Consider the following 23,516-nt stretch of genomic DNA (forward strand, 5'->3'; position numbering starts at 1 on the left):
CTCAGCCAGGAACCGGAGGTCGTGGTCAAGATTTGCCACGACCCTCACCAAATCCACCAGAAAGACACACCAAGCATAGGGTCAGGGAACCCAGAGGAGGTTTGACCACCAAGAGACCCGAGGGAGCCGGCCAAAGGTGGATCCCTGGTGGGAACGGCCAGGAGGAAGAGAGAGAGACAGAGAAGCTCAGGACCATGCTCCGGACTGCCTGGGGGTTAGCCGAGTCCAGGACCTGGTGGACGCAGCACGGCTCGGGTGGTCACTCAAGGCCAGAGTGACTAAAGCAACATCAGTGAGTAAAAACCCTGAAACTGCATCTCCTGACTCTGCCTCTCCTTCCTGCATCATCACAACCCCCATCATCCACACCTGCTGCCCTGAGGCCATACCCCTCCCGTTGGGGGTTATACCATCACTGCTGCACATATACCACCGGCCTCAGCGGACTGCTCTGCAGCGGCGGCTTCAAAGCCGCACTCAACGGGTGGCGTAGTCGACATCCAAGTTAACATCTATTGTCATAGACTGCCACTTAGTTTGACACCCTGGGCACGGACCGGGTCACCGCCACAAGGACTACTACCCCCATACAGATCCGGCTCCGGGTATCCCTTGAACATGGCCCAGGGGGCGCGTCACATCCACTATCATATTCCGGTATTGACGACTACAATGACAAGCTGATTTTTCTTTTTACTGTCTGTGACGAAACAGCTTCTTATTAGTGTTGAGCGAACATGCTCGACACTGCTCAGTTCTCGCCCGAGCATCACGCTACTCGGGATGTTCGGCGAGCACCGAGCATTTCCGGGTTACTCGGGCGGGAGCTCGGGTCTCCGCCCTGCATGTTTGGCGCTCTTTACAGAGCCAATGAACATGCAGGGATTGCCAGCCAGTCACTGTAATGCTGCAGCCATGTTGGTTGTGGGCATTACAGTGATTGGCTGGCCGCACAGCGTCACCTCGAGTATTTAAAACCGGGCGCCGCCATCTTGGACACAGTCGCTCCGGATTAGACAGTGTAGGGACAGCGCTGCTGATTTAGGGAGAGATATAAACTGCGAAATAGTTAGTGTAGGGTCTGTAAAGGCTGCCAGAACAAACAAACAGTCCTTTTCAGGACTAATATCCATCCCAGATACCAGGCAGGCAGGCTGTATAGGAGACACAGTGGTTATACCAGCAAACGCTGCATTACAGTCCTGTGTGCTCCTGTTGCTGAAATTGCTGGACTTAGCACCAGGTGTCGGGGGCCAGGAAAAATCCTTTTTTTTCATCTAAATCCTCCTTTTTTTTTCCTCCTTCACACTGTACAAATACCCGTCTTATTAACCTTTTGGTGTGTTCCCCCCCGCCCCCAAATATAACTGTTGAAAATAGTCTGGTGTAGGCTAGAGAAAGTGTTGTTTTGCACTTCCACGGTTCAAACCTCTGTATTATCCATTTTGGGCCTTTTGTATCTAAAAAAAAACAGTTTGAGTGTGTCGCTCACTGTTCAGCCGCAAATCTATATATTTAAAAAAGTCTGGTATACCCCACTAAACAATAACTGTGGTTTTGCCATCCCACGGTAAAAAATCTCTATTATTCAGGTTTTGGTATATTTTCCGTAAAGAAAAACAGTAGTGTCTCCTGACTGTTGTGACACAAAAATATATCTGTTGAAAATAGTCTTGTGTAGGCCCGACATCCCAGTGTGGTTTCGCAGTTCCACGGGTCAAATCGCTGTACTATCCAGTTTTGGGCCTTTGGTATCTAAAAAAAAAGCAGTTTGAGTATGTCGCTCACTGTTCAGCTGCAAATATCTCTATTTAAAAAAGTGTGGTATACCCCAGTAAACAATAACTGTGGTTTTGCCATCCCACGGTAAAAAATCTTTATTATTCAGCTTTTGGTAGTTTTTTCCGTAAAGAAAAACAGTAGTGTCTCCTGACTGTTGTGCCACAAAAATATATCTGTTGAAAATAGTCTTGTGTAGGCCCGACATCCCAGTGTGGTTTCGCAGTTCCATGGGTCAAATCGCTGTACTATCCAGTTTTGGGCCTTTGGTATCTAAAAAAAAGCAGTTTGAGTGTGTCGCTCACTGTTCAGCCTCAAATATCTCTATTTAAAAAAGTGTGGTATACCCCAGTAAACAATAACTGTGATTTTGCCATCCCACGGTAAAAAATCTCTATTATTCAGCTTTCGGTAGTTTTTTCCGTAAAGAAAAACAGTAGTGTCTCCTGACTGTTGTGCCACAAAAATATATCTGTTGAAAATAGTCTTGTGTAGGCCCGACATCCCAGTGTGGTTTCGCAGTTCCACGGGTCAAATCGCTGTACTATCCAGTTTTGGGCCTTTGGTATCTAAAAAAAAAAGCAGTTTGAGTGTGTAAATCACTGTTCAGCTGCAAATATCTCTATTTGAAAAAGTGTGGTATACCCCAGTAAACAATAACTGTGGTTTTGCCATCCCACGGTAAAAAATCTCTATTATTCAGCTTTTGGTAGTTTTTTCCGTAAAGAAAAACAGTAGTGTCTCCTGACTGTTCTGACGCAAAAATATATCTGTTGAAATTAGTCTTGTGTAGGCCCGACATCCCAGTGTGGTTTCGCAGTTCCACGGGTCAAATCGCTGTACTATCCAGTTTTGGGCCTTTGGTATCTAAAAAAAAAGCAGTTTGAGTGTGTCGCTCACTGTTCAGCCGCAAATATCTCTATTTAAAAAAGTGTGGTATACTCCAGTAAACAATAACTGAGGTTTTCTTCTTCCACGGTTCTAATCTACTCTTTATTACCCTTTTTCCATTGATAGTGCAAGTGTAAGCTATTTTACTTCATTTACAATGGGCAAGGCGCGTGGCAAGGGACGTGGAAGTGGACGTTCTGGTGATGGTTCGTGCAGAGGACGGGGCCATGGCCAAGGTGAAAATGTGCCACAACCAACAGCCACATCTTCTCGCTCCCACTTCTTGACCGAATTACTAGGGAAGCACAGAGCAACACCAGTATTGAGAACTGATCAGTGTAAACAGGTTATTAATTGGATAGCAGATAATACTTCCAGTTACCTGGGCTCCACCATCTCCGGTCTGTCTTCCACACGGTCAACTCTTAGTAGCCGTGAGTCTCGACCGCATACTCCTCCTCACCCTGATGCTCGTTCCTCCGACCATGCCGAGTGTCGTCAGACAGCAAGTGATCCCACACTTGGACACTCTGAAGAGCTGTTCACTGGTCCATTTCCATATTTGGGCCCCTCGCCTGATACACTTGAAGTGGTGGAAGAGGAGATCCCATGTTGCGATGCCCAAATATTTGAACAGCCACGGCCACAGGAAGTCGACGTTGTCAATCTGTCACAAGAGGTGGACGATGACGAGACACAATTGCCAGGAAGTGAGGAGGAGGATCGTGGTGCGCAAGTGGAAGAGGAGGAGGTGGTGGATGATCTAGTAACTGACCCAACGTGGAAGGAGGACATGCAGAGTGAGGCCAGCAGCACATAGGGGGAGGGAGGCAGAGTACCCCAACAGGCAGGAAGAAGCAGTGTGGTGGCGCAGACAGAAGGCAGGCAACAGTTCCCCGTAACACCAACACGAGGGATGTTGCCAGTAAAAGCGGTAGGTCTTCCAGAGTCTGGAATTTTTTTAAAGACTCTGCTGATAACCCCAAAAGGGCCATATGTTCCACCTGCCATGCCAGCATCAGCAGGGGTGACAAAACTACCAGCCTGACCACCACCAGCATGATCAGGCACAAGGCAGCAAAGCACCCGACTTTGTGGGGCGAAACCCAGGGTCCACGACTAGTGTCAGCGGGTGTCACCACTGCTTCTTCCACTGTTGTGCGTGCAATAGAACCACCTGTTGTGTGTGCAAGGCAATCCCCTGTCCATACTGCATGTAAAGATGCCCCCTCCTCTCAGTCTTCACTTGTTATGGCAGTTTCTCAAGAAACAGCATCAACGTCCACGTCCACCTCCCACCGCAGCGTTCAACTGTCCATATCCCAGACCTTTGTACGAAAGCGGAAATTCGCAGCTAACGCCCCACAGGCCACAGTCCTAAATTCGCACATTTCACGACTGCTTGCGTTGGAAATGCTGCCTTTTAGGCTGGTGGAGACTTAATCCTTCCGCAATCTTATGGCGGTGGCCGTCCCTCGGTACTCGGACACTATTTTGCCCGGTGTGCCATCCCCGTACTACACAAGCACGTGTCCCAAAGCATCTGCCTTGCACTCAACAACGCAGTTACTGGGAGAGTCCACCTGACAACGGACACGTGGACAAGTGCTTGTGGCCAGGGACGGTACATCTCTCTGACGGCACACTGGGTAAACATAGTGGAAGCCGGGACCCAGTCGGACCTTGGGACGGAACACATCCTCCCCACACCGAGGATTGCGGGCCCTATGTCAGTCAGAGTTGCCCCCGCAGTGTACAGCTCCTGCGCATCCTCCTCCTCCTCCTCATGTTCAGCCTCCATCTCAGATATCACCACATCAGTTACAAGCTGGAAGCATTGCAGTACTGCCTCTGCCAAGCGGCAACAGGCTGTACTGAAACTCATAAGCTTAGGTGATAAACCTCACACTGCTTGTGAGTTGTGGACAGCTGTGAAAGAGCAGGCAGATCTGTGGCTGAGACCGCTGAACCTACATCCCGGCATGGTCGTGTGTGACAATGGCCGTAACCTGGTGGCGGCTCTGAGGCGAGGTGAGATCACACACGTACCATGCCTGGCTCAGGTGCTTAACCTCGTGGTTCAGCGGTTTCTTAAATCGCACCCCGAGTTGCCAGATCTGCTCGTGAAAGTACGCCGCCTGTCAGCTCATTTTCGCAAGTCGGCTACAGCTTCCGCCGCCCTTGCTGTGTTGCAGCAGCGTTTGCAGCTTCCGGCACACCGACTGGTGTGTGATGTCCCCACATGTTGGAACTCTACCCTCCACATGTTGCAAAGGATTTGTGAGCAGAAGAGAGCAGTTGTGGAGTACCAGCTGCAACAAGGCCGTCGATATTCAGGTCAGACTCCACACATAAGACCTCAGGAGTGGACCTGGATGTCTGACATATGTACCATCCTGACAAACTTTGAGGAGGCCACCAAGATGGTGAGTGGTGATGACACCATCATTAGTGTCAGCATCCCACTTGTCTGTCTTTTGCAACGCTCTCTGCAGAGAATCAAAGAGGAGGCATTGCAGCCAGAGTATGATGAGATGGATCAAGAAGCCGTAGCGGGCGATTACACACAGCCCAGCCTCATCTCATCCCAACGTGCATTGGGGGACAATGAGGGAGAGGAGGAGGAGGAGGAGGAGGAGGAAGAACAGGAGCTGCTATCATGCGTTGTAGACGGTAGTACCTGTACAAGTGTCATACCGTCGGTTCAGCGTGGGTGGCCTGAGGACAGGGGGGAGGAGGAAGAGGAGGAGGAGGAGGAGGAGAGCATGGTCAGTCGTCATCTTGGTGAGGACATGGAAATCTTGCCCGTTACCAGTCTGGCACACATGGCTGACTTTATGTTACGCTGCCTTAACCGTGACCCTTGCGTTGTCAAAATGTTGGGTGACAGTCATTACTGGTTGGTGACACTTGTAGACCCCCGCTACAAGGAGAACTTTCACTCTCTTATTCATGAGGTGGAGAGGTCTACAAAAATGGGGCAGTACCAGAAGGCCCTTGCTGCAGAACTCTTAAAAAAATTCCCATCTGAACACACTAGCGGCAGAGGTCACAGTTCGTTGCCCAACCAAGGCGTACAGGCGAGAGAGATGCAGCTCCAATCCAGCAGAGGCAGGGGAACACTGTCAACGTTCTGGGACAGTTTTCTGACACCCGCCCAGCTGACAGGCGCTGAGGCGCGGGGTACTCTCACAAGGAGTGGAAAGTTTCAAAAGATGGTGAGGGAGTACCTTGCCGACCGTACCAGCGTCCTCCGTGATTCCTCTGTGCCTTTTAATTATTGCGTATCCAAGCAGGACACTTGGAATGAACTCGCTCTGTACGCCTTGGAGGTCCTGGCCTGCCCTGCCGCTAGCGTGTTATCGGAGCGTGTTTTTAGTGCCGCTGGGGGAATTATAACTGATAAGCGCACTCGCCTGTCAACTGACTATGCTGACAAGCTGACCCTTATCAAAATGAACAAGGGCTGGATTGGGCCAGACTTCTCATCACCACCAAATGACAGCAGAGTAACATAAAGTCAAATCCACTGTGTTATTTCGGGAGGTGTATTCACATGCACCGCTTCACACCCACACATGGGTATATGCTTCCTCGTTTCGTCTGTTTTATCTTCTTCTCCTTATCTTCAGCCTCCACCACCACTATACCACCAGGGTGCCAGCATTGCAAGTTCCTCTGTCCTTATTTTTGGCAGCTTTTGCTTGCAAGGCTTAAGCAAATACTATGGGACACCCACTCCCCAATAATGGGACTTATGTTTGTAATATGCTGTACTGCATGGCTCTTGTAAGGGGCATTGCAAGTTGCTCCGTCCTAATTTTTGGCAGCTTTTGCTTGCAAGGCATAAGCAAATACTATGGGAGACCCACTCCCCAATAATGGGACTTATGTTTGTAATATGCTGTACTGCATGGCTCTTGTAAGGGGCATTGCAAGTTGCTCCGTCCTAATTTTTGGCAGCTTTTGCTTGCAAGGCATAAGCAAATACTATGGGAGACCCACCCCCCAATAATGGGACTTATGTTTGTAATATGCTGTACGGCATGTGATGCGCCCCCAGGGCCGTGTGTACACGTGTGTGGGATACCCGGTGCCGGGTCTCTGGTGTCTGTAGTCTCCGTAGCGGTGACCCGGTCCCGTGGCTCAGGCTGGTCAAACCAGTGGCAGTCTTTCTTAGGTTTTGAGGTTAATTGTCTGACTGCGCCACCCGTGGATTGCGGTCAGGGAGTACCACCGCTGCGAGGCAGACCGCTGAGGCTGGTGTTGTGTGCGCAGCAGAGAATGGGATAACTCCCCAGGGAGGAGTATAGCCTTAGGGCAGTGAGTGTGGATGATGGGGGTGATGGTGCACGAGCGCAGCAGGAACGACTCAGAGTCTTTGCAGTGCAGTTCAGGGTCTTTACTGATGATTATAAGGTAGACCCTCCCGGGAGTACTGGCTAGCATAAGAGGCCTGGTCAGTCTGTGAGCAAGCAGGAGTTCCCCTGGCCAGGTGGAGTTGTAGGCCTCCCTGTCTGTATGCACTCTTCCTGGCTACCTTTCTGTAAGCGGGTAGAAGTAGCCCACGTCCCTGAGTGTACCCTGTGGTGCTCACCCGTATGGCTGGTGACTTGGGGCCTTCTGTTAGCCTTCTCTCCACGACAGCGGTGCTGGTCCCTTGCTTGTGACTGAGCCTCCGGGCTTCTATGGCCAGAGGACCTAAAATCCCCTGCCGGCTGGTTTCTGCTGCTGGATATATAAGTCCTCACAACCTCGGACTCCTGTGTCCGGTTCCTATTGTCTTCTGCCAGGGCGAGCTCTTCTCAGCTTCCAGCCCCTGGTCTTTAGCTCCTAGCTCCTACAGAGCTCCTTGCTGTTACTTTCCCTTGCTCTCACTCTGACTCTGACTGTTCTCTGTTCTCTGACTCACTCAACCCCGCCCCAGATCGAGTTTATAAGGGCAGAATTCTCCCCTCCCAGGACTGGGGCAGGAGAATGTTGCATGTTTAAGGGATCCTGACCAGGAAACCTCCCACTTGCTCTCCGACGTAATATCTCTATTACTGTGGTGACCAGACCCCTGGGGTGCCACACATGGCTCTTGTAAGGGACATTGCAGTTCCTCATAATTTTTGGAAAGCCTTCCATTCACTGCTTAGGCCAACAGTGCACAGGAGACCCAGTTGCTATAAATGGAAAAGAAGGTTTAGTTAACGCCCTCTGACCTCCATGTCATTTCCAAGGGGCATTGGAGGGCTTCGAAATTTTTGGTAGGCATTGCACTCACTGTATGCCCTATGACTGTGTAGCCGAACCGCTCCTTTTGTTACAGAAACATATCCTACAAGACATATCTGGTTGACTGGCCTGATATTGATGTGAATGGTCCCTGTTCCTCCTGCTCTTTCTCCTTTGCCACTACCTCATTTATCACCTGAAGCTTTGTTTTAACGGGAGTCATAGAACTTGAATAGTAGCAGGAAAACATCCAGCAATCCTCGGAGGAGGTAGGATATGCGCCAAAACGCTGACCACCTCAGGCCTAGCCGCTACTACATACATGCGCTTGCATTACAACAAAACAAAGCAGATGCTAACTTCTATCATCCTCATCATGCTCCTCACCTTGGCACTCTCAACTCCCCTGATGGAGAAGCCAGGGCCCACCGGAGGAGTCTGATAGTCCGGTGGGCTCGGCCAATGCTGCCCTAAAGCAGGCCAGTCTAAGAAAAGTGTGGGAAAGGTTACCGGGACAAATAGGGGTGGCTGGGGACCGAGTATGAACACCCGGCCACCCCCTAGAGGCTGGGGAGCAAGCGGGGACACCCGGCCACCAGGCGGCTGGGGACTGAGTGTGGATACCAGGCCGCCGACACAGCCATGGCGTGGTGGCCAGATTCCGCCTCCACATGCCTAAAAGGCCCAATTTAAAGTGCAAGCAAGCAAGCAGTATGGTATTGTAGCCTGGGGGTGGGTGGGTGGCAGGCTGCATACTTGCGCTTGCATTGCAAGGAATGGGAGAGGTACAATTGAACACTGCCCTGGGACAAGGACTTGAATGGGGATAGTTGCAAGTCTGCAACGACAGGTGCAAGGTGGGAGGCATCTTCGCATGTACCATGAACAGGGGTTTGGCATGCACACACTACAGCGGAATAGGCTCTCCTTCCCACTAAATGCACTGGGGAGGGCACAGGTAATGTTTTGGTATACGCGCTTAATCTTATGTATAAGGCACACCAGGACAAATAGGGGCGGCTGGGGACTGAGTATGGATACCTCGCTGCCGAAGCAGCCATGAGGTAGTGGCCAGCTTCGGCCTCCTCCAAACTAAAAGGCCCCATTTCAAGTGCAAGCTAGCAGTATGGAATTGCAGTCTGGGGGTGGGTGGGTGGCAGGCTGCACACTTACACTTGCATTAAAAGAAAACATAGCAGATGCTAACTTCTGTCATCATCATCATGCTCCTCACCTTGGCACTCTCAACTCCACCGATGGAGAAGTCAGGGCCCACCGGAGGAGTCTGGTTCTCTGTTGGGCTCGTCCAATGCTGCCTAAAGCAGGCCGGGCTAAGAAAAGTGTGTGGGGGGATGTTCCAAGGAGAAATAGTGGCGGCTGGGGACCGTTTATGGACACCCGGCTGCCCCCAGGCGGCTGGGGACCGTGTGTGGACACCCGGCCGCTGGGCAGCTGGGGACTGAGTATGGATTCCAGGCCGCCAACACTGTCATGACGTGGTGGCCAGATTCCGCCTCCACATGCCTAAAAGGCCCAATTTCAAGTTCAAGCAAGCAAGCAGTATGGTATTGCAGCCTGGGGGTGGGTGGGTGGCAGGCTGCATACTTGAACTTGTATTGCAAGGAATGGGGAGGTACAATTGAACACTGCCCTGGGACTAGAACTTGCATGGGGATAGTTGCAAGTCTGCATCTTCTGATGCGGCAAGGATAACTTATGATGGGCACACTTTTAAACAGTGACCTGGGAGTCAGAGATGCTTCCAGGGGTCTTCCTCATGCTGTTCACATGTCTTTTCAGCACTTTATGCATGTGTCACACAGCACATGGCCAGATAAGGTTGTAAAATGTTAAAATTACATTTCCCGGTGAATGCATTTGTCATAGTTGAAAGCAATACAAAAGTGCAAAAATGCATAAAAAATGCTACTTGTGAACATAGCCGAAGGTGTGGAGGAGTATTTTTGTTTCTGGTCATTTATTTTAACTTATACACAAGTCTTTTCCCTGGAAAGGATGTTCCTTAACATATTTCACAGGAAAAAAGTTTCACTTTCGTTTTTGAACGTTTTATTGTGAGCCCGTAAAAGTGGCTTAATACCTCTGACCACATTGTTGACAGCAGTGACCTGGGGGTCAGAAATGCTTCCTGGGGCGATCCCCATGCTGTCCCCATGTCATTTGAGCACTGTCACTATCGTTTTGGGCACTTGTTAGGCTTTTAAAAGACAGCCAGAGTCTCCCGTAGACTAACATTGGGCTCATTGCTCGGGTCGAGCACCCGAGTATCACGGCAAGCTCGGCCCGAGCTTCGAGCACCTGAGCATTTTAGTGCTCGCTCAACACTACTTCTTATCTTAAATCAGCCAGACGTCTAGATTTGTTAAGCCAAGAGAAATACACTTTTGTGTTTGTGTTGACCTTTGAATGTATGTGTTTCTTTGGCTGGTCAAGAAGGGCAGGGACTCAGTGTTGGTGAACAATGAATGTTTGCTAAATACGCTGATTATCCATTGTGCGGACCCTGTGGCTTGTTGACTCACAAAACATGACTAACTATGCCAATTCATTAAATGCTCAAACAATGAGACCTGAGCACTGCACCCCCCCCCCCGACCTGTGACTGATGACCTTAGCCTTATATGTAAATATAAAGAGGGTTTTTCTATCCTGCCGCTAAGAGAATAAAAGATCAGACAGTCTCTTCAGGACAGCAGATTGGTAGCATGGCTTTATCCAGAGAGACACAGATTTGGATTCTACATGATTCCAGCCTAAGGGTACACGGCCCTGACTGGAAGGATACGGATCTGCTCCATTGACCATCAGAAAACCCATGGATACATTTGGGGAGACCAGATTGGGACGATGGAGTCACCTAGCCCCATGGATATGTTGTTTAGGGTTACCAGGTGGATCCTCCAGTTGCCTAGAACCTATGGAGACATTTGGAGAAGCCAGATTGGGACTAGCCGGTCATCTGGCCCCATGGGAACTCTGGGAGAGGTCTGGGTGGGACCCTCGGGTTTCCTGACCTTGTACCTTGATGGACTGTCAGCTTCTTAACCCCTTTCTGACGTATGACCTAATAGTACGTCTTGGTGACCTGGGCCGATGACGTACTATTAGGTCATATGGCAATCGCGCCCTCACACAAGCGGTGCGGGGCGATCGCCGCCGGGTGTCAGCTGATTGTCAGAGCTGACACCCGGTGCTATGTGCAGGGAGCCGTCCCCCACCGCTCCCGGCACATTAACCCCCTCAATGCTGCGATCAAAGTCGATCGCAGCATTGCGGTGGCAAGGGGAGGTGATCGGGATACTCACCTCCTCTTCCGGCCTCCAGCGCTGTCTGCCGCGGCTTACCGGATGTTGCCATGATGACCCGATGTCGTCATGACAACATCCGGGTCACCAGACAGCAGGAAGATTCTTTGGTCATGGGCAGTGCATGACCAAACTATCTTCTCACTGCAGCACTGACAGCCTGAAATAAATGAAATGAAATAAATGAAAATAACACGCGATCAAAAAGACAAATATAAATAAAAATGGTACCGCTGAAAACTGCATCTTGTCCCGCAAAAAACAAGCCGCCATACAGCTCCATCAGCCGAAAAATAAAAGTTATAGCTCTCAGAATAAAGCAATGCAAAAAAAATTTTTTTTCAATAAAATAGTTTTTATTGTGGAAAAGCGCCAAAACATAAAAAAAAATATAAATGTGGTACCGCTGTAAACGTACTGACCCGAAGAATATCGCTGCCTTATCAATTTTACCACACGCGAAACAGCATAAAAAAAAAAACATAAAAAAAATTCTGGAATTGCTGGTTTTTGTTTATTCTGCCTCCCAAAAATCGGAATAAAAAGCGATCAAAAAATGTCAAGTGCCTGAAAATGTCACCAGTAAAAACGTCAACTCATCCCACAAAAAACAAGCCATCACATGACTCTGTCGGACAAAATATGGAAAAATTATAGCTCTCAAAATATGGCGATGAAAAAACTAGATTTTGAAAAAAAATGCGTCTTTTAGTGTGTGACAGCTGTCAATCATAAAAACCCCATATGATTCTGGTATCTCTGTAGTCGCACCGACCCGAAGAATAAATTCGCCTAATCACTTATACCACACGAGGAACGGCGTAAAATATAAACTCTAGGGTTAGGGTTAGGGTTGCGCTAGGGTTAGGGTTGTGTTAGGGTTAAAGTTGTGTTGGGGTTGGGGTTAGGGTTAGGGTTGGGGTTGGGCTAGGGTTGGGGTTGAGCTAGGGTTGGGGTTGGGCTAGGGTTAGGGTTAGGGTTGGGCTAGGGTTGGGCTAGGGATTTTTTTCAAAAGTAAAAAAAAAAAAAAGATGACGATATGGCGACTAGTGTTGCGCGCAAGTGCTCGCTACTTGAGTTTGCATCGGGTGCTCAGGTATGCACTGAGTATCGCGGGTGCTCGAGTGACATGCTCGAGTCTCTGCCCCATATGCTTCGTGGCTTAAAAAAACTTGCGGGGATTGCCTGCTATGCACGAGCGAACCCCGCATGTTTTTTTGGGGGGTCTAATAACCATGAAACATGCGAGTGGGGACTCAAGCATGTCACTCGAGCACCCGCGATACATGGTGCATACCCGTGTACCTAATGCAAACTCAAGTAGCGAGCACTTGCGCTCAAGACTAGTGTTGAGCCACCCCAGGATCTGGGATCTCTGGACCATTGAGATCATTTCATGCATGATAATGCCCCGTCTCATGCTGCACATAACACATCTGCATCTCTGGCTGCTATGGGCATAAAAGGGGACAAACTTATGGTGTGGCACCCATGCTCCCCTGACCTCAACCCCATTGAGAACCTCTGGAGCATCATCAAAAGGAGTGTCTATGATGGCGGGAGGCAGTTCACATCTAAGCAACAGCTCTGAGAGGGTATTCTGTCCTCATGCAAAACAATTAAAGCAGAAACCATCCCAAACCTGACAAATTCAATGAACAAGAGAGTTCAGAAGCTCCTTTCGAACAAGGGGTCCTATGTGCAAATGTAACATCACCTAGAATAAAGTTTTGAGTTGAAAACTGTTTGATTTCAGTTTGTAATAACCTGCTAATGCATATCATTTTAAAAATGACCATTTTTTGTTATTTATTAAAATGAAAAGGTTGAAAACTCTGCTGTGCATAATAATTTGGAACATGCATTTTGAGTGCAGTTTGAGTTTTTATTTTTTTTAAAATATACTGTTATCATAGGCAGTTTGTACAAAAACCTTTCAATTGTACTCTAATAGTTATTTGACTGGAAAATTACAATGACTGCAATTCATATAGGTAATTTGGGAAAATCTGAGAAAATATTTGCATAATAATTTGGAACACAGTGTAAAGCTGCTGCAGTTAAAAAGCTTTTATAAGGATCGAGCTTGGCAGTCCACCGCAAGGTGTCCTACCGCCAGTCCCAGCCCCTGTGCCTTGGGGTGCCTCCCGATGCTCTTCACTGAGTGTCCCGGGGGCCCGAAGCATTTCCTTTGATAAAATTAAGTGTCCAAACTACAGGTGGTGTAGCTTGCTTAACAGCTGGGATAATCCGCTGACTAGCAGACACTGCTACTAGGCAGAAAGTATTTCCTGGGCTAGATGCAGTTAAAAATTTGTAATTAGATCTACAGGCGGTGGCTACTCCGCTGACTAGCAGACACTGCTACTAGGCCCAAAGTATTGCCTGGGCTAGATGCAGTTAAAAATTTGTAATTAGATACTCTCGTTGGATGCTGAGAAAGCATTCCATAGAGTCTCCTGGCACGCCATATATTATTCTCTTAAAAAGCTTGGGGTAGGGGTCTAGGGGACCCTTTTATAGCCAAAATCAAGGCCCTGTATCGCAATCCGTCAGCTAGGCTGAAGATAAATGGAACATTTTCATCACCTTTCATAATCACCAATGGGACAAGGCAGGGATGTCCTCTGTCCCCTCTCTTATACATCCTAGTGATGGTGCACCTGCTCTCATCAATCCTCGATAACCCCAATATTAGGTGGATTGAGGTGGGAGGCACCGAGTACAAGTGCTCTGCATTTGATGATGATGTCCTAGTATATATCACTCAATCATATATATCCATCACTGCTGTTATGGCTGAAATAGATCACTTTGTTACATGGTCAAATTTTTAAATCAATGCAGCGAAGTCTGAGGCCCTCGATGTCTCCCTCCCCAAATCCATACAGGATTCCATCCAGTCCAACTTTCCCTTTGCATGACCCTCACAGGGTATCAAATTCTTAGGAATTCCTATTCATAGAGACCTCTCCCATCTATGTTATCTTAATTTTGGGCCCTTTATTGAACAACTCCATACAGACCACGGTTGGCAAGTTAGAACTGTAAGATTCACTACGTGAACCACTGGTGTTTTGTGGAAAAGCACATGTACACTGTGTTCCAAATTATTATGCAAAAAGTGTTTAGGAGTGATAAGTAGTGTTGAGCGATACCTTCCGATATCGGGAAATATCGGATCGGATTGGATCGGACCGATACCGAAAAAGTATCGGATATCGCCGATTCCGATACCGGAAACCAATGCAAGTCAATGGGACATAAATATCGGAATTAAAATAAACCCTTTCTTTCCTTGTAGGTTAATTCTACATGAAGGAAAACAACTAAGAATAATGTAGAATGTATTGGGGGAGGTGGGGGAGACAATAAAGGCATAGAGGTTTAGCCCAATCAAATGGAATAGCAGGAATTACTATTTTTTTAAGATGTTCTGAGTTACGGAAATATTAACTATGTTAAGTATTTTTATATTTTGTCAGATATTTATGTTTCACTACTTCCATGCTCTTCACCTTCTTTTTTACTTCTCCCACACTTTCTCCTTCATCATCCTCAGCATCTTTTTCATCCACTTCTTCTTCACCTTCTTCTTCTTCACCTTCTTCGTATTATTCTTTTTTTTACATTCTTCATATTCATCTTCTTCATATTCTTCTTCTTCATCATATTCTTATTTGTGACAGGCATTCCTGTAGTTGTTATCTATAAAAGGTTGGACATTACACCTTTCGTTCTGCCCGTCACAAAAGATTCACAACAGGATTTGTCCGCGTTCAGTTTGGCCTGCAGCAGCAGGTCTTTTCCAGGGGCACCACGAGGAGGAACGGACTCACCCCCATACACTGCTTAGTCATATTCTGCTTATAATTTAGATATTATCTTTTGCTCTGAATTTTAATCTTATGCTTAATGTTCTTCCGCTTTTTGTTCTGCAGCTTCTTGTATTTCTGCTTCTTGGTTTTCTGTCTCTTGTTCTTCTGTATCTTGGTACTTGTCTTCTCTTCTTTGTCCTCTTGGTCAACTTCTTCAGGGTCATCTTCTTGGTCTTCTTCAGGGTGGTCTTCAGGGTGGTCGTCTTCCGGGTCCTCGTCTTCGGGGTCCTCGTCTTCTTCGGGTTGGTCTTCTGGGTCCTCGTCTTCGGGGTCCTCGTCTTCTTCGGGGTGGTCTTCACGGTCCTCGTCTTCTTCGGGGTGGTCTTCAGGGTCCTCGTCTTCTTCGGGGTGGTCTTCAGGGTCCTCGTCTTCAGGGTCCTCGTCTTCTTCGGGGTGGTCTTCAGGGTCCTCGTCTTCAGGGTCGTCGTCTTTGGGGTCCTCGTCTTCTTCGGGTTGGTCTTCAGGGTCCTCGTCTTCAGGGTCCTCGTCAGGGAGATCCAGAGTGATTACCAAGAACCATTTCAAAAAGCTTGAACTTGGAAATGTAGCAGAAAGTACAAGAAGGCTGAGGAACTACCGAGGACCAGCTGACGGTACTGGAACACGGATGGGTAGCAGAAGGTACAAGAGCCAATGGAACTACCGAGGACCAGCTGATGTTACTGGAACTCGGTTACTAAGCAGGAGGTACCTGTGCCAGAAAGCACTACCAAGGACCAGCAGACGTTGGTGGAACTTGGATACCGAGAAGGAGGCACCTAATCCAAAGGCACTGCCGAGAACCAGCTGACGGTACTGGAACCCGGATGGGTAGCAGAAGGTACCCATGTAAAAAAAAGTTCAAGTCCGCGAGCCGGCCGCAGTTACCAAAACCCACAGTCCTACAGGGGGTGCTTGTCCTATTGGCACTATGGAACCAGCCTTCATTGCCAGATCCCGCAGCCCACATAGGAGTCACCTAAACTGCAGGCACCATAGAGTCGGCTAACCCGACCGCAACACGACAGGACAACGCATTGGAGGCAAAGTGACGTTGACACTACCCGGAAACAGCTGGCGTGCTGGAACCCGGCTGGGCAGGAGGGAGTACCCGTGCCAAAGACACTGCCGAGAACCAGCTGACGGTACTGGAACCCGGATGGGTAGCAGAAGATACAAGAGCAAATGGAACTACCGAGGACCAGCTGACGGTACTAGAACCCGGATGGGTAGCAGAAGGTACAAGAGCCAATGGAACTACCGAGGACCAGCTGATGTTACTGGAACTCGGTTACTAAGCAGGAGGTACCTGTGCCAGAAAGCACTACCAAGGACCAGCAGACGTTGGTGGAACTTGGATACCGAGAAGGAGGCACCTAATCCAAAGGCACTGCCAAGAACCAGCTGACGGTACTGGAACCCGGATGGGTAGTAGAAGGTACAAGAGCAAATGGAACTACCGAGGTCCAGCTGACGGTACTGGAACCCGGATGGGTAGCAGAAGGTACAAGAGCCAATGGAACTACCGAGGACCAGCTGATGTTACTGGAACTCGGTTACTAAGCAGGAGGTACCTGTGCCAGAAAGCACTACCAAGGACCAGCAGACGTTGGTGGAACTTGGATACCGAGAAGGAGGCACCTAATCCAAAGGCACTGCCGAGAACCAGCTGACGGTACTGGAACCCGGATGGGTAGTAGAAGGTACAAGAGCAAATGGAACTACCGAGGACCAGCTGATGGTACTGGAACCTGGATGGGTAGCAGAAGGTACAAGAGCCAATGGAACTACCGAGGACCAGCTGATGTTACTGGAACTCGGTTACTAAGCAGGAGGTACCTGTGCCAGAAAGCACTACCAAGGACCAGCAGACGTTGGTGGAACTTGGATACCGAGAAGGAGGCACCTAATCCAAAGGCACTGCCGAGAACCAGCTGACGGTACTGGAACCCGGATGGGTAGCAGAAGGTACCCATGTAAAAAAAAGTTCAAGTCCGCGAGCCGGCCGCAGTTACCAAAACCCACAGTCCTACAGGGGGTGCTTGTCCTATTGACACTATGGAACCAGCCTTCATTGCCAGATCCCGCAGCCCACATAGGAGTCACCTAAACTGCAGGCACCATAGAGTCGGCTAACCCGACCGCAACACGACAGGACAACGCATTGGAGGCAAAGTGACGTTGACACTACCCGGAAACAGCTGGCGTGCTGGAACCAGGCTGGGCAGGAGGGAGTACCCGTGCCAAAGACACTGCCGAGAACCAGCTGATGGTACTGGAACCCGGATGGGTAGCAGAAGATACAAGAGCAAATGGAACTACCGAGGACCAGCTGACGGTACTGGAACCCGAATGGGTAGCAGAAGGTACAAGAGCTAATGGAACTACCGAGGACCAGCTGATGTTACTGGAACTCGGTTACTAAGCAGGAGGTACCTGTGCCAGAAAGCACTACCAAGGACCAGCAGACGTTGGTGGAACTTGGATACCGAGAAGGAGGCACCTAATCCAAAGGCACTGCCGAGAACCAGCTGACGGTACTGGAACCCGGATGGGTAGTAGAAGGTACAAGAGCAAATGGAACTACCGAGGACCAGCTGACGGTACTGGAACCCGGATGGGTAGCAGAAGGTACAAGAGCCAATGGAACTACCAAGGACCAGCTGATGTTACTGGAACTCGGTTACTAAGCAGGAGGTACCTGTGCCAGAAAGCACTACCAAGGACCAGCAGATGTTGGTGGAACTTGGATACCGAGAAGGAGGCACCTAATCCAAAGGCACTGCCGAGAACCAGCTGACGGTACTGGAACCCGGATGGGTAGCAGAAGGTACCCATGTAAAAAAAAGTTCAAGTCCGCGAGCTGGCCGCAGTTACCAAAACCCACAGTCCTACAGGGGGTGCTTGTCCTATTGGCACTATGGAACCAGCCTTCATTGCCAGATCCCGCAGCCCACATAGGAGTCACCTAAACTGCAGGCACCATAGAGTCGGCTAACCCGACCGCAACACGACAGGACAACGCATTGGAGGCAAAGTGACGTTGACACTACCCGGAAACAGCTGGCGTGCTGGAACCAGGCTGGGCAGGAGGGAGTACCCGTGCCAAAGACACTGCCGAGAACCAGCTGGCTGTGCTGGAACCCAGGGTAAATAATAAAAACAGAGTGGAGTCAGAGGCCTAATTGGAGCAAGTTTTAAATAAGTAGCACAGTGAATGTGGACAGAGCAGGAGAAATTGCCGTGAACACAGCAGGGGAACAGCTGACGTTACTGAACCCCAATAACACCGCAGCAAGTGTTGACTGTGCAGACGGCACATCTGAGCGCCAACTGGCGGTGCTGGAGCCCAGGGATAAGAATAAAAACAGAGGAGCCAGAGGTGTAATTGGAGCAACTTTAAAATGTGTAGTACAGTGGATGTGGACAAAGCTGGAGAAATTGCCGTGAACACAGCAGGGGAACAGCTGACGTTACTGAACCCCAATAACACCGCAGCAAGTGTTGACTGTGCAGACGGCACTTCCGAGTAGAGATGAGCGTTGTTCTACTCAAACTGTTCGCCAATCTCAAATTCGAGCTGTTTTGGGCGGTGTTCGAGCCGGTCGGCGAACACGAACAATTTGAGAAAAATTCGGCTGTTCGAGGTTATGTTCGATAACTGTTCGTGCACCAAAATCATAACTGGATTTTTTCTCAGTAATGATGAAAATTAATGTTAATACGCAGTTTGAGTGTACAGCGGGGCGGGGGGAGGGGCAGGGGATGGATCTCTGCAGGAACAATGAAGATCTCCATTTTTTTTTCTCTTTCCCGCATTTGCAGTGGGGAGGTGCAATCTGTCAGCCTATCAGCAGCGCACACACGGAGCGAAGTGCTTTTTTTCACACAAGCAAGGGCATGTGTGATTGGCAGTGTATGTCACATGTCCTTGCCCTATAAGACCAAGCCATTTTCCCCGTCGCCACCATTTTCTCACTGCTGCAGCTGCGTGTTAGACGGCACCGCTGTTGCTGTGTGCGCTATACCTTGTTAATTTCAAGCCAATTTTCGCACAAATATACAGATAGCTTGGGAGTAGGGAATAGTTGTGATTGCAGTCCTTTTAAGGACTAGGTTACAGCATTTCCTACGACTTTTATCAGGCAGGTCTGTGCTCTTAAATAGATAGATTGTGGGAGTAAAGACTAATTGTAATTGGAGTCCTTTTCAGGACTAGGTTACATCAGTTCCTATCAGTTTTTGCCAGGCAGGTCTGTGCCAGTGCTGTGCAAGTTTTTTTCACAGCATTTGGCTGAATCTAGCAAAGCTAATCCTTTTTGGCCTATTGCAGAGTGTGTTAGTCAGTGGAGTAGCCTATCTGTGTTGCAAGATATACCACCTGTGTATAGAATACCAATTTTTTTACTGCACCTAGTGAAGTAAAATCTTTTGGGCATAGCATCATTCTATTAGTCCATCTATACTGACCTCCATCAGGTTGCAAATTAAAAATATTTTTTTTCTGCATCTAGCTCTGAAAAAATATTTGGGCTTCTAGCAGTGTGTGGGACTTGGTCTATTAGTCCATCTATACTGACCTCCATCAGGTTGCAAATTAAAAATAATTTTTTTCTTCATTTATCTCTGAAAAAATATTTGGGCTTCTAGCAGCGTGTGGGACTTGTTCTATTAGTCCATCTATACTGACCTCCATCAGGTTGCAAATTAAAAATAATTTTTTTCTGCATCTAGCTCTGAAAAAATATTTGGGCTTCTAGCAGTGTGTGGCACTTGGTCTATTAGTCCATCTATACTGACCTCCATCAGGTTGCAAATTAAAAATAATTTTTTTCTTCATTTAGCTCTGAAAAAATATTTGGGCTTCTAGCAGTGTGTGGGACTTGTTCTATTAGTCCTTCTATACTGACGTCCAGCAGGTTGCAAATTGAATATAATTTTTTTCTGCAACTAGCTCTGAAAAAATATTTGGGCTTCTAGCGGTGTGTGGGACTTGGTCTATTAGTCCATCTATACTGACCTCCATCAGGTTGCAAATTAAAAATAATTTTTTTCTGCATCTAGCTCTGAAAAAATATTTGGGCTTCTAGCAGTGTGTGGGACTTGGTCTATTAGTCCATCTATACTGACCTCCATCAGGTTGCAAATTGAATAAAAAAAATTTCTGCATCTAGCTCTGAAAAAATATTTGGGCTTCTAGCGGTGTGTGGGACTTGGTCTATTAGTCCATCTATACTGACCTCCATCAGGTTGCAAATTAAAAATAATTTTTTTCTGCATCTAGCTCTGAAAAAATATTTGGGCTTCTAGCAGTGTGTGGGACTTGGTCTATTAGTCCATCTATACTGACCTCCATCAGGTTGCAAATTAAAAATAATTTTTTTCTTCATTTAGCTCTGAAAAAATATTTGGGCTTCTAGCAGTGTGTGGGACTTGTTCTATTAGTCCTTCTATACTGACGTCCAGCAGGTTGCAAATTGAATATAATTTTTTTCTGCATCTAGCTCTGAAAAAATATTTGGGCTTCTAGCGGTGTGTGGGACTTGGTCTATTAGTCCATCTATACTGACCTCCATCAGGTTGCAAATTAAAAATAATTTTTTTCTGCATCTAGCTCTGAAAAAATATTTGGGCTTCTAGCAGTGTGTGGGACTTGGTCTATTAGTCCATCTATACTGACTTCCATCAGGTTGCAAATTAAAAATAATTTTTTTCTGCATCTAGCTCTGAAAAAATATTTGGGCTTCTAGCAGTGTGTGGGACTTGGTCTATTAGTCCATCTATACTGACCTCCATCAGGTTGCAAATTAAAAATAATTTTTTTCTGCATCTAGCTCTGAAAAAATATTTGGGCTTCTAGCAGTGTGTGGGACTTGGTCTATTAGTCCATCTATACTGACCTCCATCAGGTTGCAAATTGAATAAAAAAATTTTCTGCATCTAGCTCTGAAAAAATATTTGGGCTTCTAGCAGTGTGTGGGACTTGGTCTATTAGTCCATCTATACTGACCTCCATCAGGTTGCAAATTAAAAATAATTTTTTTCTTCATTTAGCTCTGAAAAAATATTTGGGCTTCTAGCAGTGTGTGGGACTTGTTCTATTAGTCCTTCTATACTGACGTCCAGCAGGTTGCAAATTGAATATAATTTTTTTCTGCATCTAGCTCTGAAAAAATATTTGGGCTTCTAGCGGTGTGTGGGACTTGGTCTATTAGTCCATCTATACTGACCTCCATCAGGTTGCAAATTAAAAATAATTTTTTTCTGCATCTAGCTCTGAAAAAATATTTGGGCTTCTAGCAGTGTGTGGGACTTGGTCTATTAGTCCATCTATACTGACTTCCATCAGGTTGCAAATTAAAAATAATTTTTTTCTGCATCTAGCTCTGAAAAAATATTTGGGCTTCTAGCAGTGTGTGGGACTTGGTCTAGTAGTCCATCTATACTGACCTCCATCAGGTTGCAAATTAAAAATAATTTTTTTCTGCATCTAGCTCTGAAAAAATATTTGGGCTTCTAGCAGTGTGTGGGACTTGGTCTATTTGTCCATCTATACTGACCTCCATCAGGTTGCAAATTGAATAAAAAAATTTTCTGCATCTAGCTCTGAAAAAATATTTGGGCTTCTAGCGGTGTGTGGGACTTGGTCTATTAGTCCATCTATACTGACCTCCATCAGGTTGCAAATTAAAAATAATTTTTTTCTGCATCTAACCCAGCCAATAGTTTTGGCCTAATACCACAGTTTGGCCACTCAGCTCTGCTCGGTTACCATCCATTGTTTTTTTGTGCAAACAACTCCAGAGTTGTGAATTAGTTAACCACCAAAATGAGTGGAAAAAGGCCTGCTGCTGGTGGAAAGGGGAATAGGCGTGTTGGGAAGGGGAAAAAAGGTTGTGTCCGTGGGGTAGGTGCAGAAGAAAGACCATCTTCCAGCCAAACTAGAATGTCTACTTCTTTTAGCGGACAATGTGATAAGATCCCTTTCTTACGCCCACGCCAATCGCTACAAATTCCAGATGAGGCACAAAAACAGCAGGTGCTTCAACGGATATCAAGTGCTCCTTTAAGTGGGCTCTCCTCCACATCAACTTCAACATCACAAATACTCCAGTCCTCAAAGGTGTCACCCAAATCGCACTTGCTTCCTCACAGCTCCCAAATCTCCAGCTGCCCGTCTGAGTATGAGGTAGAACAGATGGTTGAGTCTGCAGAGCTGTTTACTCATACTATAGCCTGGGAATCAGAGGTCGACTCCAGCGCTTCTGTGAATCCAGACGAGGAAATGATCTGCACTGATGCCCAGAATCTTTATGAGTCGGATCCAGGACCAGACGCAGAAGGTTCTGACCATAATGTAGACCCTCATTCCCAAACTGTAACTCCTGTTGGTGGAGACAATGAGGAAGACGATGATAAGACTCAAATACCTGATTGGAGCGACAACTTTAGTTTTTTGTCAGGGCAGGAACAGGTTGGCTCTGAGGACGACGGGTGTGATAACGCACAGGGTGATGATGATGAGGTCGGAGATCCCACTTACTGTCAACCCACAGTCAGCCAAGAGATGAGGTCAGCAGAGGAGGTGGAGGAAGATGCTAGTGACGACGAGGTCAGGTTGCGCCTTCCTGGACAGAGACGTAGTACTGGAAGCACGTCAACAACTGCATCCTCAAACACAACTCTGCCTCTCACCACAAGTCGTGGTGGCTCTTCAGGTCGCATGGGTGCTAAGCCTTGCATAGCCTGGGCATTTTTTCAGATCGATAAAGATGACCCAACTCGTGTTATCTGTAACATTTGTCAGCAAAAGCTAAGTAGAGGCCAAAAAATACATAGTTTGAGTACTTCATGCATGAACCGGCACATGGACATGAAGCATAAGTTGCAGTGGGAAGCTCAGTGTGCTACAATGCGGTCTAGCCGGCCGGGCCAACCACCGTCTGCCATATCTTGTGCATCCGCGGCCTCTTCATCCTCTGTGACTGGGGGGACAGCAGTCACACCTGTTTTGGGGCGCAGACCTGCCACCTCTTTACCCGCAACAGCCAGCGTGATTGGCAGGTCATCATTTTCTTTGGAGGTGGTAACACCAGCTGGTCTTGAGCGCTGTCCGACATCGATAGCACCACCTTTGGATCAAGGCAACCTAACATGTCCGCCTGCATCTTCCTCACAGACCGGCAGTTTGCCGGGGACACCCTTATCAACCCCGTCTAAGCACAATAGCCAGCCCTCGGTCCCTCAGATGTGGACAAGTAAAAGACCATTTCCTCCTAGCCATGAGAAAGCTAAGAGGTTGAATTTCACCATCTGCAAGCTCTTGGCTACAGAAATGCTGCCTTTCCGCCTGGTGGACACAGAGGATTTTCGAGACCTTATGTCCGTCGCAGTGCCCCAGTACCAGATGCCCAGTCGGCACTACTTCTCAAAGAAAGGTGTG

The sequence above is a fragment of the Phyllobates terribilis genome, unplaced genomic scaffold (assembly GCF_046119375.1).
Source record: "Phyllobates terribilis strain yellow unplaced genomic scaffold, ASM4611937v1 Scaffold_7__3_contigs__length_470593459, whole genome shotgun sequence".
In the NCBI taxonomy this organism is placed as follows: Eukaryota; Metazoa; Chordata; class Amphibia; order Anura; family Dendrobatidae; genus Phyllobates; species Phyllobates terribilis.